Raw genomic sequence first — 18,285 nt, forward strand, 5'->3', positions numbered from 1 at the left:
TTTAGAAAATTGCTTTCATTTAATACGGCTTTGTTCTGTCATTAAATCCGCAGTACGAGATGAGCGTAGGTGTCACTTTTAAGTAATGCATGTTTCATTTCAGAGTGAGTGAGATGTGAAACTTCAATCTGCTCATTAAACGCGCTTCATTTCATTCGTGTTTAATTGGGAGTTAAGTTTTCTCAGATCGGCGAGTAGGAGTGCAAGGCTGAAACTCACACTGTCTGCCCTGTGATGACTCAACGATCACATACGAAAGTCTGGAGGTGAAAAAAAAGTTGAGTACGGTGTGTACTTAGCTTCGACGGTGCTCGGGACATCTCCGGACATGAAAGCGTCCACTGAAGTGGAGCTGCGAGAACCAGCGGAGGCAGTTATGAGTGAGGGGGCCGAGGGATGAAACGTATCTGGAAAATTGTTGGTATTTTGTCCGAGAACTAGGCCATCTTTGAGAGCGTTATTATAACTGACAGCAGACATTGTCCCAATTGTGCAGAGACAAAAAATTGTTCCGTGCCTCTCAGGCTCCGTCAGATAACTGGAAATGTATTGTTAAATGCCACAAACAAGAGAGGCGAAATTGAACAATTGACCAATTCATCGTCAAAAGCAGAAGTTTCTGTGTCACTTGAAGGTCTCCGTAGGACTTCAGGAGTCACGTGGGGGCAGATGAGTCAGTAAAATACTCACCGATGCAACGAAAAGCACAAAGTGAAAGAATTTTAAGTGGCTATAAAAAGCCTCCTCATTCAGCAAAACACAACTTTACTGCTCGTGAATATGGTGTAAAATTGCTGTACTGAGAGCTTTAGGCAGAGGCCAGCCGACTTCACGTGGTCAAGGACTGCAGGAGCAGGTCCAGGGAGGCTGATCTCACTGTCTTTGGAGTCCTGAGGAAGATGGAGCTGAGGTGATGCTGAGTATCTGCAAGATGACAGAAAAGCAAAGGAAAGAGGCGGGCAACTGTTATAGGAAGTTAGAGGAATATTCGGGCTTTGCTGCTCGGCCGTGGTCAGCATGCTGCTGCTAGCTTTGTGTTAGCATCACAGACTGTGCACAGAGGAGGTTAGGAGCCCCGTCCACACAGAAGCATTCGTTTTGACCAAGTTCACCTTCACCTTATTACCCCCTCCCTCTTGTTCCTGCATCATCTTTGTGTCTCCGGTTGGCTCGTGCGAATCTGGTTTGCTCTTATTTTCCTGACTATCTGAACTCCGGCTGTACCTAATAAATGGACCGCCAGCCTGCTCGTGCTGAGTGCACAGAGCAAACACTCGCCCCTGGAAGAGGTATTCATTGCTGCTAACGTCGGGAGACAGGCCATCTTTACCGAGGGGGGTGGTGTTTCAATATTCATGATGGTACATGACAGAAGTGTGGATGAGAGGAGAAGTAGGAGTAAACCAACACCGCGGAGGCATAAAGTGGAGTCGAGAGAGCCGGGGAGGGCTGGGGAGAGCACTATAAAGGATATCGAGTCTGACAAAGACAGAGAGCGTATAAGAGCCGGAGCGCGAGGGACCGAGAAAGAAGAAGATCGTAGCGAGACCTGCCACAAGTATAAAGAATGAGAGGAGACAGCAGTAAATTGTATTATATTTATACTGCATAGAATATTTATCCTTAACTTCAAAAGGAACCTTCTGCTTTTCTTTGCTTCCCTTCTTAATGCTGGCTGTTCAGATTAAACGTTGTCTCCAATAATGTGGGCGGTACTTTCTACTCCTGGATCAGGATGATGTCAGAAAGAGCTCAAATTCCAAACCCACCTGCTGCCCAAGCTTCCTGTTTAGGAGGGGCAACCAAACAGCAGAAGGTTGGCTTGAAGGGGGAGGAGCTAAAACAGCCAGTTTCACACAGAGGGAGACAAAGAAGGATTATTTTGAATTGAGAATCAAGCAAAGCTGCTCTACAGATTTGTTTGTAGTTGTGCATAATCATAACCACAGCGTGCATTTTCACCTCACTACAGTACAGAGCGCACTATTTTCTGGAAATTTCCAGGAATGCTCAGCTTCTGAAGCCATCCTCAAAAATCCACAAATGACAGCTCGGCAACATCTGAAGCTCTGTGATTGGACGTTTCTTAACGAGTGACTGAACATGTTTATACTTAAAGGAGCTGCTCTTTCTAATGAAGCTGCTCACGTCCGGAGGATTCAGCCAGGAGATTTTGTGCTCGCCCACCAGTGAACATTGTCTACACACAAAATAAATAACTTGTGTTTTTAGGGAGCTGGCTGTCCACCGTGACGTCCCCTCGTTTCCAGCTCTGCAGATTGAAGACAAAAAAGCAGGTTGTCCACAAAGAAACTGAGACGGGGGGAAAGAGGTGGGACACGTGGCTCTAAAATCGCACAAACACACTGGAGGGGAGAAGAAGGCAAATCTCTGCAGATGCTCAGCTCTCCGTCTCAGACTATGAATGCAGGGAAGGCGTCAGGCGAGCCGGGGCCTCGTCCGTGCCGCTGTATCTAATGAAAAGTGACAACTCCCTTCTCCCGGAAAGCCCTCCTGTTTTGCTAGGCTTCAAATCCGATTTGCTTGCCCTGCCGCCACCAGCACCAGCAGCACCACTTCCCACACCGTCAGCAGTGCTCGCCATCTCTTTCCTCTCAGCCTTCTAATAAAGTGCTCCCCAATTTTGCTGCCAATATATACTTATTATATTTTAAATATTGTAATTGTCCTGCAGGGAAAGGGGGGAGACAGCTGGCTTTAAACGTGTAATAATGTGAGAAACTGTAGGCGGTGTGTTGCTGCTGAGCAGCAGATGTTTGGGGAGAAAAGCCGGCGAGGCAGAGGAACGCTGCGACGTTGTAATTTGAGAGATAGCAAGTAAATTGATTATTGAATGGCAGGTATTCAGAGCGTGTCAGATTATCTGATGAGCATGTGATAGGAAAACTTCACAGTGCACTCAATCAATCTACAAGAAAGATAAAGTCTCCATCCTCGGTGGGCGTCTGTAGGTCGATGAGGCGAAGCAGCTTTGGTGTCGGCGTATCCTGCGGCTTACAGACGCGCCGCATACTTTGTTTTTGTTTCATTAATACTCCAGCGTGTTCGTGCCGCAGCCACATTTATGGAAAACCTTATTTTTAGACTGGGTGCTGGCTGGTTTTGTGTTTTCTTATTGAGGATTTGGATAAATGTGGGCTGTCCTGTGACTAAATAAAAGCAAGGCAATGTCCTCTGTGTGTGTGAGTGTGTATTCATATCTTTGTGGGGACCAAATGTTGGAAGTTTACTGCAATTGTGGGGACCAGAATCCCGGCATGGCAGTTTTGGTTTTAGTGTCAGGGTTACAATTGGGCTATGGTTAGGGTTAGGTATTCATTTTTCATGGTTAGGGGGAGCATTATGTCAATTAGATGTCCCCACAACACATGAATACGTGTGTGTGTTTTCCGCTTGTGCGCCTTGTAAAGCAGCGAGTCAAACTGGCAGTGCAGGATACAGTATGTGGGTTAGGGTGCCGTCCTCCTCGTTAATATTTCATCTCAGGCCTGACAGAATGAAACGGGGCAGAGAAACACAGAAGGCCTAATGTGACGGAGACTCTGCGTAACACGGCGGGATGTGTGTGTCTGTGTGTAGTTTTGTTTATGTTTTATTGATTTCAGATTGTATTGTTGCGCCTGGTTTTTGAAGCTAATGCCTTTGTGTGTGTGTGTGATGGTACACGTACACACAGGAACGTACGCTTCAGGTTTCGTCAGCAGGTCTGACCCTCGGTCGTGTGCAGGTAACATAAACAGATCCCAGCGCACTAAACGAGGGACAGACAGGGTGTCTGGGTGGGAGACATCGGGACACAGTGCGAACTTGAACATTTGGGATGTACAGACCACGTATGTTACATTTCAGTAAATACAATAAGGATAAAAGGAAGCTTCAGTTTGTCTTACAGTCTCAAACAACAGCCTCTATATGCGCCTGTATTCTCTTAGGTTTCACTCTTATTTCAGCACTTTTTGTGTTTCAGTTTGTATCCATAGACTGGTGTACCTTTTTGGAGCCATTATCCATGACAATTTTAGCAATTTTTACCCAATTATGGCACACATCTCCTGTGCCACTGCACACCATATTCCCCCTGTGCAACTCTGAAAGCAAAAACTATTTCTGAGTCCTGCTGCTTCATTTTCTTTGTGTGCTTCTCTGATAATCAGTGAAATCTGCTACGCTTGTGACTTTTTAGTGACTTGTAACTTTCCCAGATGAACATGACACAAACTAACCTTCTTCTGATTATAATAAAGGTTTTCCTTCATATGTACTGGAAACTAGTCTTCATATGGGACGTTGGGACCCTGATTTCACAGGAGCTAAAGATGAGAGAAGAGGTCCATCAAAGAAAACGTGTTTCTCAGTGTAAGAATGACAAAAACTTTAAACATTCATCTGAAAAACATAAACTCATCTGTGGAACTGAGGTCACGGCCTCCTGCCTTTCTAACAATCCTCTAATTATTTGGATTAAGCTAACCGATATTCTTCATTATGGGGAGAAACATTCAGCAATTACAAAGAGTTGGAGATGCAAATCCTAAAATCAATCAACAAAAAGGAGACTCAGACTCTAATCTGACTCCAGATCTGTTCTTCGCACCATGAACGAGCAATTAAGTCGAGAGAAACTGGACCATAAGTCACTCTCCCTGCAGCTGACCTTACAAACGACATGATGTCTTATAAATATACAGAGTATGAATTATAAAGGGCCGTAGGTGGAAGCCTTTTGCACAGCAGTGTTTGGCGGCACATCTCAGCCAAACCACTTCATCTATTCATTTATTCTGTCAGTGACTGGGCTGCAGGAATCTCCTTCGGCCGCTCACTGTGCTGCGGCCTGTTAAAGATTCAAGGATGAAGCTGTTCAGCAAGAGCTGCAAAAACAGAGCAAACTATCTATTAAACCAGGCAAGAAACTGTGTTTATTCCCACTGTTTGGAGGTGATAATTGCAGTAATCAGTGCAAACAGTCACGATTTGGGTGTTTGGATGGTTGGAAAATCACTGCGATAAAATTATGACTGATTTTAAGTTGAATATGAAGAAGAGGAAATTGAAATTCGGCTGTAAACACAAGATCTGAGGCATTAGGCTGCTGCGGTAACTGAGGCCAGAGCATCCTGGCAATATTACAGTGACCAGAGAATTACCATGTAAGAGAGAGCAGCGCTTTAAAGGGAAAGGAGAGAAATGAAAGCCGAGCTGAGAGGCAGAAACGATTCTGTTAAGTTCGAGATAAGAGCATATTGTAGCCAGCAGAGGGAGGGAGATACGGGAGAGGGGATATGATTCAGTGGGGACAAGGGGACGTGATGCACTTCTCCAACAGATGAGTTTTCAGCCTGTGCTGGAAGATAAGTGATGCTGGAGCTGGCCTGGAGGTGTCACAGTGCAGCTCAGATGCTCTGAAACGCTACAGTGGAAACAAAATCGGGGGATTTTCTACCGCAAGATAAAAGGTCATTACTCCCGGCAGCTGATTGACGATTTGTCAAGTTACACAGGTCATCGATAATCCCGCGGCGCGGCCTCGTCAGCTATCGTGACCCTTCATCAGCACGCCACGCAAACAAAGATGAAGCTCGCAGAGATTTGTCTCAGTTCGTTAAAACGTTAAATAATGTCACGTCATTTTTGTTTGATGGTGGCGACTAATGAGCGAATAACTCACGACACAATCGGCTTCAAAGAGAAGCTTCTTACAGACGCAATAAAATCCTGAAACTAATGTCACAACATCGAGCTCCAGCAAATGTCCTTAGAGCTGCAGTGGACAGCACAAGTCACCCTTTCCTCCTCAGTGTCTCAGCTGATTGTTACGACTGCTGCAATAAAACCGCTCAGACACAAACAACCAAAACAAATCAATTCAATGTTATGAAGTCTAAAAATATTCACTCGTTTTCAAGAATATCTAATAAAGTCAAACAGTTCAGTTCTGGCACAACTCCACCTACTTCCTCCACCTCCTGTATCTCACTGCACCTGTGTATAGTGACAAGCGTTCTATTCTATTCTATTCTATTCTATTCGATTCTATTCTATGGTGCACGGAGTGACACTTAAAACAGTCTCAGACATTTGTCCCAGTTTGCTCTGTCAGCTGGTCTCTGTCCCAGTTTGCTCTGTCAGCTGGTCTCTGTCCCAGTTTGCTCTGTCAGCTGGTCTCTGTCCCAGTTTGCTCTGTCAGGTCCGCCTGGTGTCAAATTTTGAACCAGCTTAGCTTCATTTTTCAGTTTGCAGGTTATAGCTGCAGAAAAGAAAAGAAAACTGAACGAAAAAACAAAGAAAAGGTAGGATTTTTTTTAAATATGCATTACTGAAAATCCTCCTCCTCCTGCCACTGAGACAAAATCTCCGAGGAGTGTTTAAAGCACCTTGTTGAATCTAAGTCAGGAAGACTGAAGGCACCTCTGCAGGCAAACGAGGGTCCAACCCACACCTAGAATGTGTACCTAATAAAGTGTCTGGGGACTGCACACACCATAATACTTACTATATGGTCATTTTTTATGTTGATGCTCTGTGTTGGTAAACAAGAACGTGCACGTGTGTGTACATGTTTTGCGTACGCACCAGTGATCAAGCAGAAAAATGATGGCTCTCATGAGCTTCAGTCCAAACACACATTTATGATTTACTGCACGGCTGTTGCATCACAGATCTGGGGAACGGCGAGCTGAGAGAGCGGATCTGCAGCCATCACCAAGGACACGGCCGCCTCTCTAAAGGGCTCATATTAAGACTCGGATCAATAAAAGTGTGTCTGTTGTTGTGTCTTTATATTTGCTTCATTTAGATGTTTCCTGCTCAGGATGTACATGCATGTGCACACATGCTAGCTGTAGTTTCACAGCTTGTAACTTTGTAATAAAACGATCTCGTTCTGCGTCTCCAAAGTTTGTCTTTTTGCATATTTTTTGCATTCAGTGACAGACTGCAAGTGATTGCAGGAACCAACATGCCATGCAACACCACTGACCTCCGGGCGACCGCTTTCAAAGCGCTCGTGTTGGTCACCGGGTGGGAGGCAGCTTGTCTCCAAAGCTGCTTTGAGGACGGAAACTGACTGCGAGCCCTGCTCAGAAACATTTCAAATGCAACAACCACGGCTGTCCGGCGTGACCCAGGGCGAGTATATTCATCCATTAATGCTTTGCATGAATCAAACAGGCAGCGGGAGATTGTTTTAAAGAAGACTCGATTCATCTCATCATCAGTTTCTCCCTCCAAAGCCGCCCTCGTAGTTTTATGGTTCCCCTTCAGCTATGCAATACCGAAACGATTAAATATTCATGCTGCGAAACAAAAGCATGTTTACATGCTGAAAAATAACATGGAGTCATGTTTGTTAATCTCTTTTAGCTTAAACATTAACAATAAACTTCTTTAAAATCTATAAATAAAATATTAAACGAGAAATACAGATACAGCTGATACAGACATTTATCAAAGCAAAGATCCCACGTCATGGTTTAAGAACACAAAAACTGACTTTTGTAAGCAAAAGATCCAAGTTTGGATTAAAAGGAAAAGCCTGCAAATATCCTCTTAAAGAGGTTTGGATCTATAGCAAGAACAAACAACAGGAACATGTTCACAGACCTCTGTTAAGTAACGCTGGCTCTTTGCGTTAGCTACATGCAGACCCCCCAACAAAGGCTGGAAATACCCAGATTAAATCATCTATTCTCTGCTGGGACTCCTGTTGCGGCATGTTGGATGAACTGAAAGCTTTTCCGGAAGCTTTTAGGACAACCTGATAATAAGGAATTATAACAACCCGCTCTGAACTGCCTCTGACATTCCAGAGTTAAACTGAGGGATCACGCCCACCACCACAGCTGTGCTTGTCCTTACCTGTCTTCATATCAGCATCCACAACACAAATACCTGCCTGCGGGTTTAAAATGGCTTTGAGAACAAAAACGTGAATTCAGAGACTCTCTCTCCTCCAGGACTTCTGTCTTTGCCGAGAGCTGAAGGAATGCCAGCATGTGCCGAGGAGCGACTGATTTCCAGCTGGGGTGTGAGCAGCGTGCCAGGCTGTCTGGGAATTATCTTGTAAAAGTGATGAGTATCTAACAGTGGTCTTTGGAAACAAACAGGGGTCTCGTGGCCTAATTAGCCAATTAAAGAGCCAGAGATCAAGCAGGGCTTTGACGGATGACGCCGCAGCTGTAGATGTCATCAGCTAATGCCCCCGTCTTGGCCCTCAGCTCCCAGCAGGCTCCAACATACACATACACACACACACACACACACACACACACACACACACACATACACACACACACACACACACACACACACACACACAGTCTCTGAGGTAACTGCACTCATGCAAACACACCGAGGCATTCGAGTGCCACGGATCCATAAATAGAAGGAATCCTGAACACCAGCGAGCACACACACACACACACACACACACACACACACACACACACACGCACACACACACACGCACACACACACACACACACACACACACACTCTTTCCTTCAGCACCTGTTGCAGGATCAATAACTATCTGTAGATACAATTGGCTCCTAGTTCCTAACCTAATCACTGCCCTCACAGAGACTAATGCAGCTCGTGCACAACCACACACACGCTGGAGAAAACTCTTGTGATTTCTTGAGTTTGCATGTTTTAAGATTTAGGACTCATGAACTGGTCATAAAAATACTCTTGACATGAATGTGCAGGTTTCGTGGTCGCTGTCAGGACAGGTTTGTGTCAAAGTATGTAACCTGACCACGAGACTGCACCCGTGCGCTCCTGACACCCTCCCTTTGTCCTCAGGCCACACAGGCCAGGTCAGTGAAGGCATCCAATTACAGATGAACGTGCAAAGTCACGCCATTGATCCACTCTTCCCACCGAGGAGGGGTCCTATCTAAAATCAGCCCCTCGGGCAACGTTGGCTGCAGGAATGTGAAAACAGAAGACGTCTGCTGTGGAACTTCAGGGCGCACATTGATCAGCCGGACGGAGAGGGACACGTCGGCGGGAGAGTAACAGTGACGCAGGCGACATCATTGACCCGCTCCGTCATTAGGTGTGAAAGTTAATGAGGTGAGATTGTTGCGAGGACGTGGTAAGAGTGGACGTGGTAAGAGTGCCGGTGCAGCTTTCACCACACACCTCCACGGTTTCAAGCAGAGCTGCTCTTTAAACATCTGTGAGTAAAAGGAAAATCCAGTTCTGTCTTTGCCCCTGACAAACTGTTAGATTTAGCAATTACAAAACTGAACGTGAGGAAGTGTTTGAATCTTTAATGTTGATCTGATCTGCAAACAGCTTCCAAACCTGCAGCTTAGACCACACGACCCCGACGCCACCTCATTTCGCTCTGCTCAGGTGTTTGTGACAGTTTATGCCTGAGTGTGAAGACCAGAAGATTAATGTGGCTTCCAGTGCAGTTACTCGTTACTCACGCTGATCCGCCCCGTGACAAAGTGGGCGAGAACACACTCTGTCCATATTTGCAGCTCGCTTTTCTTAGTTAACGTTCCTGTTTTAAACTTGGCCACACATTACTTTTATCCTGTAGTTTGCAAACGTTAATTATCCCGTGTTTGTTCATGTTTTGCACTTTTACAGATTGTGTAACATCTTGGTTAAAATCAACTCTGACAAGTTTGTTAAGTTAACATGTTATTTGTTTTAACTGTTAGTTTTCTACTTCGTTGAATTCACCTTACTGGCCTGTGTTCCAGGAGCAAAAGGAGGAAGTGCAGCTTCACTTCCTGTATTTATAGCTTCCTGTTTAGTCTGAGGTCACAGGAAGGCACCGGGGGCAGAAGGGGGAGAATTTAATAAAGTCAGTTTTAGCATTGTTTGTTGAGAAATGGGTGTTTTGTTGTAATATGTATCGACTACACCTTGGAATGTTTGTATTGCTCATAAAGTTCAGCATCATAATGATGATGTTGATCTTGCTGAACGGAATATTCCAGAGAAGAAATAGCTGAGCGCACGTCACCTTCATTTTTGTTGGTTTAAGTTCAGTTTTGTGTATTTGCACCGAGTTAACTTTGGAGTTGAGTTTTTTGATTTTTGCAAATATTTTTTGGTAAATAAATCGTTGCTACAGTGGACAGCACACACTCTCACACACCCTGATGTGTGAAGTTGTACTGACGACACAGTCGGAAAAGAATTTGAGCGACATGTTTTTTAATGCATCGCATTAACGTTAAACAGGTGCACAACTTACTGATGCAGTCCTTCCAAAGAAAAGTGTGAGGCTCACGCAGGTCGCAGGAGTCTGCTGCGAGGTCACCGGGACAGCGTCGGTTGTAAAGTCTGTGAGAAACGGGACTGAAGGCCGGCGTGTGTTTGAGTTTTACAGTCGTCGCCAACATCAGGTACATCATCGTGTATCCGTTGTTGTGAAATGTCTGTCACACGGTTTAACACAGACATGCACGGATGCTACTGCACACGCCGCGCTGAGGTCATAGTGTCGCACTGCTGAGCTGCATGTTGCCATCAGTCAAGATCAAAATCCAAGGAAGTTTAAAGCAGCAGCGAGCGCTCTGCTAATGCAGTTTTTCTCTCATTGTGAGTCATCGCATCAGGTTTTGCTGGTTTGCAGGTGAATGTGGTTCTTGTGTTGCTCCTCTGATGGTAACAACACAGCAAATGAGACGAGACGAGGGAGCGATGGCTTGGAAAACCTCGCGCTGTCTCAGTGGCCTCACAGAGCCTAAAGCAGGGGGTTCATGTAGAAAGTAATATCTGGTGACCCAGTTACAATGAAGACAGACAATAACAAAGTCTGCTCTGAGATTCTTCGCTGTGGGCAAAGGAAACATCCAGGATCCATCCGTTTCTTCACGTGACTTTATCGCGTGCATCATTCGCTGGGTCGTTAATCCTCGTGCAGTCGGCGTGCTGTGTGCTAATCAGCCCTTTCTCCGGAGTTTTAATAGACTCTTAGGCTAATGTGTCACACTGCGACATCCACGTCTGTGACCTGAAGTCTTCCACTTTCTCTCACCTGTTCTCACTGCAAGCGGCAACGTGTGAAATTACCTAATTCACTTTTAAAGCCGAATGTCTCCTTTTATGGATCCTCTCATTACACAGCATTTTCCAGAGGGGCATTTAAACGAGCCGCAGGACCGTGTGCGTGTGTGTGTGCGTGCGCTGTAGGTCACGGGGTTGTGTTTACTCTGCACATGTGCATGCAGATTAAACACTCCGTCTTCCTTCCATCTGTGGCAGAGAAGCAGAAGAACGGCGACGACCATCGTTGCATTAATGCAAATAATATTTACACGCAGTGCATCAGTACGAGAGCTCAAGGAAAGGATTTTAATAGCTAAAAGTATTCAATTTAATGCTCCGCAGAATGCAGTGAATGAATGGATTATTTGCACACATGCGCCGAGTGTGAGTCGACTCCTACAAAGGGACTTTCCAGAGTCACGGAGGAGGCTGAATGAAGCATTCTCACCCGGGGGAAGTAAACAGAGGCTGAGCTGGCTTCATGATCCAACCTGCCCTGCTGAGAGTGAGGCAACGCCGCTGCCAGCCACCCCCCGGTGCACCTCCTCACGTATGAGTGCTTTCCTGTTTATCATGCCACTTATGCCAGTACATTTATCTTTGGGGGATCCTTACGCTCGCTACACCGAGAACACGGGTAGTTTGAGAGAAAAACCAAGATGGCCATCTACATCCAACTGGAGCACTCAGGCCCCACTCACACTTCGACCAGGCTCGCCTGATGGTGGCTTGGCTTAATGACTCACGTGATAAGAGGGCGGGTCAGCGGCTCTCAGAACCGCCCGCAGAGCGGTCAGCAGCTTTATCGTGTCAGCGCGTTCGTTCCTCAGAACAAAAACAGAGGCCGGCGTTTTCTCTGGCACTTCAGCTATTAGATTCCTCAGCTGTCAGTAACTCATCAGCATTTCTCTCTGTTTCCTTTCAGCAAACCAAAGAATCAACCGGCCAACCGAGAAAATACTTCAAAACTTCCTACTGCTATCAAACTCATAGCTGAAGAGTCATTTGTTGATACAATACAATCCCGATCAGAAGATTAAGACCACTTGAAAAATGACAAAAAATGCTATTTTGCATGGTTGGATCTTAACAAGGCTCCAAGTAGAGTTTCAACATGCAACAAGAAGAAATGGGAGAGAGACAAAACACAGCTGATCAAAAGTTTAGGAGCGCACCTCCGAAAACACCCGTAAACCCCCCAAATCAGAAATCAAAGATCCAGACATGAACGCTGGAAACCATCAGGACCATCAAGGTTACATTTGTTCTCATCAGAGAATAAAACTTTCTTCCATGTCCGGTCATTTCTGTGGCATTCACGGAGACGAGGCCTTTGAAGGCTTGTTACGTATTTTAGGGCACGCTTTGGAAATCACAGAAAGGTCATTAATGGGTAGGTCATCGGGTCTCTCCAACACTGAGGTCAAATCAGTTCTCTCTAGATGACTAATAAAAGGTCTGAAATACTCTGAGAAATTCACGGTTGGAGGTCTATCTGTGAATCCCACAGAAACGTGACCCCGGGATCATGATAAGCTATGACACACAGAGGATGGACGTCTCGAAATGAGCAGGTGCTGACTTTTGTTAGGTGTAGATACGGCGCTGCGTCTCGTCCGAGTGTCCTTTGTTTACAGGAGCTGCAGCGAGACAGAAGCTGAAAGCTTAAACGCATCTCTGAAAACAGGAGTCGATAACATGTTGTTTAGACCTGTTTGAGAATCGATTTGTGTAACCTTTCACTGGATGTGAGCAGCAGTCAGTAGCCCTCCTCTGCACTCACATCATTCTCCACGCCGCCCTCTTCACTTTCAGAGCCTCCATTTATTTGTTTCTTTATGCAGCCTTTCACCGGATCGTCCACGGAGTCTTTAACGTTAAAACTCATGCATGCACGGAGCAAGCGGGGTCACCCTGTGCATGCATATTTCTCTGTATAAAATGTTATTGGTGTTTTTATTGAAGACAGTGGGTGATGACTCTGTGTGGAGCTGAAAATCAATGCACGCGTGATGAATACTCGGCTGCCGCTGCACTGAATCATTAAGCGGCCCCATCGCATTAGCCACACTGACACTTTATGGATCCACATGTCATTTTAATAACACCACTAATGTCTGTATCATGAGGCCAGTCTTCTTACTTTGGATAGCACTCGCTGCTTGATGTCACTCAGCAGTTTCTGATCAAGCAGTGAGTGAAGTACCGATGACACAGGCTGTCCGCGAGGCTGCTGCTCGTGTTTCAGACGGTAAAGAATCACTCAGGATCTGCTGCAACAGAAACCACGTGCATGCGCATCAGAGAGTGAGGTTTCAAGACTGTATAAAAAGGATGGACACAGCTTCCAGGTCTGAAAACACACACAAAGGGTCTTAAACCTTCATTTGCTCTAATGTCCAGCTGGGGGCGACTCCTCTGCTTGTGAAAAGAAGTCGGACTGTTGTCTATGAGAAAACGAGCCTTCTGTGCAGCTGACCTCAGTGACCTCAGTGGACGCTGTCCTGATGAGTTTATGGCCTCAGTCTTATTATGATTTAATAAACATAATCCAGGACGTGCTCATTGGCTGAAGAGTGTCTCTCTCTCTCTCTGTTTATTGGTCAGATCTGCTCTGTCCTGTTTCAGCATACCAAGGCTGGGACTGTGGCTACTTCCATCTTTATATACAGTTCATATAATTATGTATGAACTCTCTGCAAGATCAGATATTCTGTGATTCTGAAACCTTCTCAGTCTTTTTTTCCACCAAAAGTGAAACCATCCGACCAAAACTCTGGACTGTGGACAGATGGCTAGCTGGGCTAATAACCTGATTTAAAACAAAGAATCTCCAGAGATTATTAACCCATCTTTTAAATTTCCAACCCAGCTGATGGAAAATCATAAAGAGCATCATAACGACTGCACAGACGGTCCACAACAACACACACTCACACTATAACCGAGCACAATATAAGCACCGGTCAGCATTTTGAAGGCGAACATGACCTTAGTTCATATTTAATACACTCAGGGTTTCAGCCTCAGGTGGCAAAACTCTACCTAATGATGGATCCATCTCCCCACACCTGCAGGCACAGCTCACATTACAGTGAAAGGAGAGAGTCAGCGATCGCCATGACACCCACCATCTCTCTGTCCTGGAAAAAAGGAAAAGCTACCAGACAGACGCTGCTCGGCGGGCTTTCTGCAGCTCCATCCGGCTGTTTCCCAAAACTCCCTCGATTCCCAAAGCGAACAAATCCTAGAGGCACCGCTGAGAGTTCAAAACGTTCTTTCAGTGGGAAGACGTGACTTTTAATTTGAAGGCGAACGCTCTGTTTCAGGTTTGTGTTGCAACTTCTCAAGTTTTACAGTTCGGAGCGTAAAGTGTGTTTGCAGACAAGTTGGCGTCGTCCTTACAAAATACATCATCAACTCATTTCCCCCTGACCCTGTTTAATGACATCACGCATCGTCTTGATGTTTTCAAACAGGAAGTGATGAGTGAGGATGGGCTGGACTGCGTAATCCTCCCAGAATGACTAAAATAGAGAAAATGAACTCAAGTGTCAGGAGCTGAACCCAAAAATGTTCCCCTCACTGCCATTTTCCCAGAAAGTCTTTTCTGGAGCCACAGATATCGCCCCCTGGTGGCAGTGCAGGTTTTAGGCTTTCATGAGTTCCCATTAGTTCCCACTTGTGTTCTGATCCGCGATGTTCCCTCGCTCATTCTGGCTCAGTCCTGTCTGATCAGGTCATGTCTGCTGAACAACAGCCAGCTTTGCCACACTGGTTTCATTTTGAACTGGTAAGTGCATACTGGTTTTTGTCACCATTATATGCCACGCTTGCTGATTTATGGGTAACTGATTACACACGTGGAGCTTGAACGCTGCATATCGCTGCTCCTTTGCCTGGTGGATCAGAAGAATCACAGCTCACAAGCCCAAACACCTTTTGCAGATGTAAGGGCTGCAGTGGATTACCCATCATTCTTAGCAGTGTGAGCCTGTGTGGTTCAGTCGAAGCTAACAACACAGTTTTCTTCTAGTTAGCGACGAATGATCCTGCTGTGAGGAAAAACTACGTTAAATAAAGACTAAAGTATTGTCCTCTGAGTCTCACTTTTATCCAGGCTAAATACAATCTGGCATAGTTCTGTTAAAGTATATTTAGGATCTAATGGCACTTTATCAGGTTTCTAATTAGACCGTAAGGTGTGTAATTAGGGTAGGGACTGTGCTGCTTTTTTCTGATAAAGAATGATTTATTTCTAGTTTTTTCTAATGCGAAATAAAGCACAGCTTATTTCCATAAAGTACAGCATGACCCACGACTGTAATCAGCCGAAATGAAGCCAGTTTAAAGCAGACATGGCTCAGCTTGGTGGAGTAGCTCACAGAGCCCTGAAACGTGAGGATGGCATCCAGCTCCACCCGGCTCTCTGTGCGAGGTCACGGGATGAAAAGCCTCGGAGCAGCTGGTTTCATCTTTGACAATGCCTGCCATTTTTAAGCTCATTATATTACATTTAAGGTAAACTCTCAAAGTGACAGTGACTGCAGTTATTCGCTCAGCTCAGCTGCAGTTAGCATGAAGCTGCCTTTTCTCTGCCTGTCACGTCCATTTATTTGTCTTTCTGCCCGTCTCTGTTTGTGTATCTCTATTGTCTCTCCTCTCCGACACACACCACCTTCCCTGCAGGCTGGGCTGGGCGGATCAATGCTGCAAACCCACACTGTGCGTGTGTGTGTGTGTGTGTGTACACGGCACTGATCAATGGTGATTACCTGCAGCCCTCTGCTCTTTGTAATTGGGGAGTGAGGAATGATTGGCACTGTGCCACGGGCCACTGCCATTAGGAATACACACACACACACACACACACACACACACACACACACACACACACACACACACACACACATCAATATCGAGCTTACCTGATATAAAATAATTGTTACTCCTAGAAACTGGAGGTGACCAGAACCTGGACTTCCTCGTTACCTAAAATGTTGTTTTTACTACATTTAGTCGTTTTTATTTTTATGTATATTTTCTACGCTGATTTGTTGCATTTGAATTTGTTACATCAGGAACAGGAACAGCTTTTCAAAATAAAAGTCCACAGTTTCTTAATAGCAGACTGATACTCTTTAAAAAAGATTAAATAAATAAAAGCTCTCTGTTCTTTTTCTGAGAGGGGATCATCTCCTCCTATCCCAGCTTCCTCCTCCATCACACCAGCCCTCTGCATGTCCTCCTTCACTACATCCATTCTTCTCCTCCCACCTGGCAGCTCCATCTTCATCACCCTCCCTCCTCTGCACATGTCCAAACCCTCTCAGCCTCTCCTCTCTGTCCCTCTGATGGACTCATTTCTGATCCATGCTGCTCAGTGAACATCTGAACATCTTCAGCTCCACCATCTTTTGCTGCTGTCCCTCTCTTAGTTGTAGGAATTCATCAGCATGCTTCAAGATTTTATTCTTTTCAGTATAAAATACAAACTATTGTCTGTTTTCGGTGGTTTTAACCCAAGTTTTTAGCAGCAGCAGCTTCTTATTGCTTTTAACAGAGCGTGTCCGATCAGCCTGATCCTGGCTGCTGTCCCGCGGCTCTCACTGTGATTCAGAATTCATTTGAATCCTTCACTGATCACTAACCCTGGTTACATGTGCCGATCCTGTCATAGCTGAGACTGAAACATAAAGACGACCGTACTTTGAGACCTTCAGTTCAGCTTCCTGTGTTTATTCATCAGATCTGCATCGACTGTGAAGAGTAGAGTGTGTGCGTCATGTCATCCAGCACCATCTTTTTATTTTACCAGCACGTTGTCCTCCCTCCCAGACGGCCTCTCATTATGAACCATGTGGCAGCTGCAGCACTGTGTGGAGTTACAGACCAAAGGCAGCGATCTGAGGTCACTTACAGCCAATCCTCTTACACTTCCCTCCAATCCCTGTTTAACAACTCGACCGCTTAAGCCTGGGCTACTTAGCGTGAGCGTTCCCTGCCAGTGGACAATGCCACCGACGCTTTTTCCTCTGCAGCGTTGCCTTAATTTGATGACTAATGATGGTGTTTGCTTCAGCTTTCACTTAACTACGCTGCTCAGGCTGCTCAAGCGAGCAGTGTTTCTGGTCAGCAAAAAGATTCAAATTCAGCAACTAAACAAAAATCTGCCTTTGTTAAACTTTTATGTTTTAAAGTGAAACTTTTCATTAAAAAATAAAAGCTGTGAACGGTTTGACATCTGGGGTAAAAGAGAAAGAAATCAGGAAGCTCACACCAGTTTGTGTCGGTTCCTTTTAAGTGAGTTTAATCTGTAACCTTTAAAAAAATGAGTGTTTGAAGGTGAGCATCACATCAGGGTGACAGCTGAGCCCGACATAAGAAGCGCTTTATCTAAAACGCGTCTTTCAGATCGAGTACGCGGGGATTTGAAGGCCTGGGCTGGTTTTCTAACCACATTAACCTTATTTAGTGTTTTTTACCATCCATCTGGTCACACATCTAGTGTCAGTAAATGTGCTGTGAGAGTCAGAAAACATACAACACAAGCAAACCACAGCTCTAACCCTACATGGGTCACCTGGCAGATGTTGGGTTTAATTAATAGATATTAAAGATTAAGATATTAAACCCAACATCCTGAGAGCTGATCCAGCTGAGGTGCTGTGAGAGCATCCTCATCCTCATTTGGGGAAGGAATGACGAGTGAAGCCAGTGTTGGGTTGGAGAATCTCACACATCTTCATTCATTTAGTTACTTTTTGCACAGTGCTCAGTCTTTTGTCATTGTTGCACTTTTCTGTTGTCTTTGTTGTGTTTGTTGTTGCAGTTTTTGCACACTTGCAGTCCTGTGTGTGTCATATGTAGCACCGTGGTCTTAGAGACACACTGTACTGTACCGCTGCACGTGGTTGGAATGACAATAAAGCCACTTGACTTGAGATTTATTAAAGTAGTCAAACGATTTATGCTTATCTGTGGAACACAGCTGGTGAATGCAGGACTTTACCAACACAAATACTTGTCTTAGTACCAAATCTCAGAGTTACAGTAACTCTAGCATCTGTTGGACAGGAGTGACTACAGCTGCCTGTCGGTCGAAGAGGCCGCTGAGTGCGAGTGTGGGCATCGTGTGTTAAGCTCCTCACGCCTTTGGACACCTTTGGGCTGACGCCTCAGACTCGTTTCCCAGACTCTGTCAGGAACGCTTCTTCCTGCGGGGTGAAAGGTAACTGCATCCAA

The sequence above is a fragment of the Simochromis diagramma genome, unplaced genomic scaffold (genome assembly GCF_900408965.1).
Source record: "Simochromis diagramma unplaced genomic scaffold, fSimDia1.1 OVJJ01000296.1, whole genome shotgun sequence".
Taxonomy (NCBI): Eukaryota; Metazoa; Chordata; class Actinopteri; order Cichliformes; family Cichlidae; genus Simochromis; species Simochromis diagramma.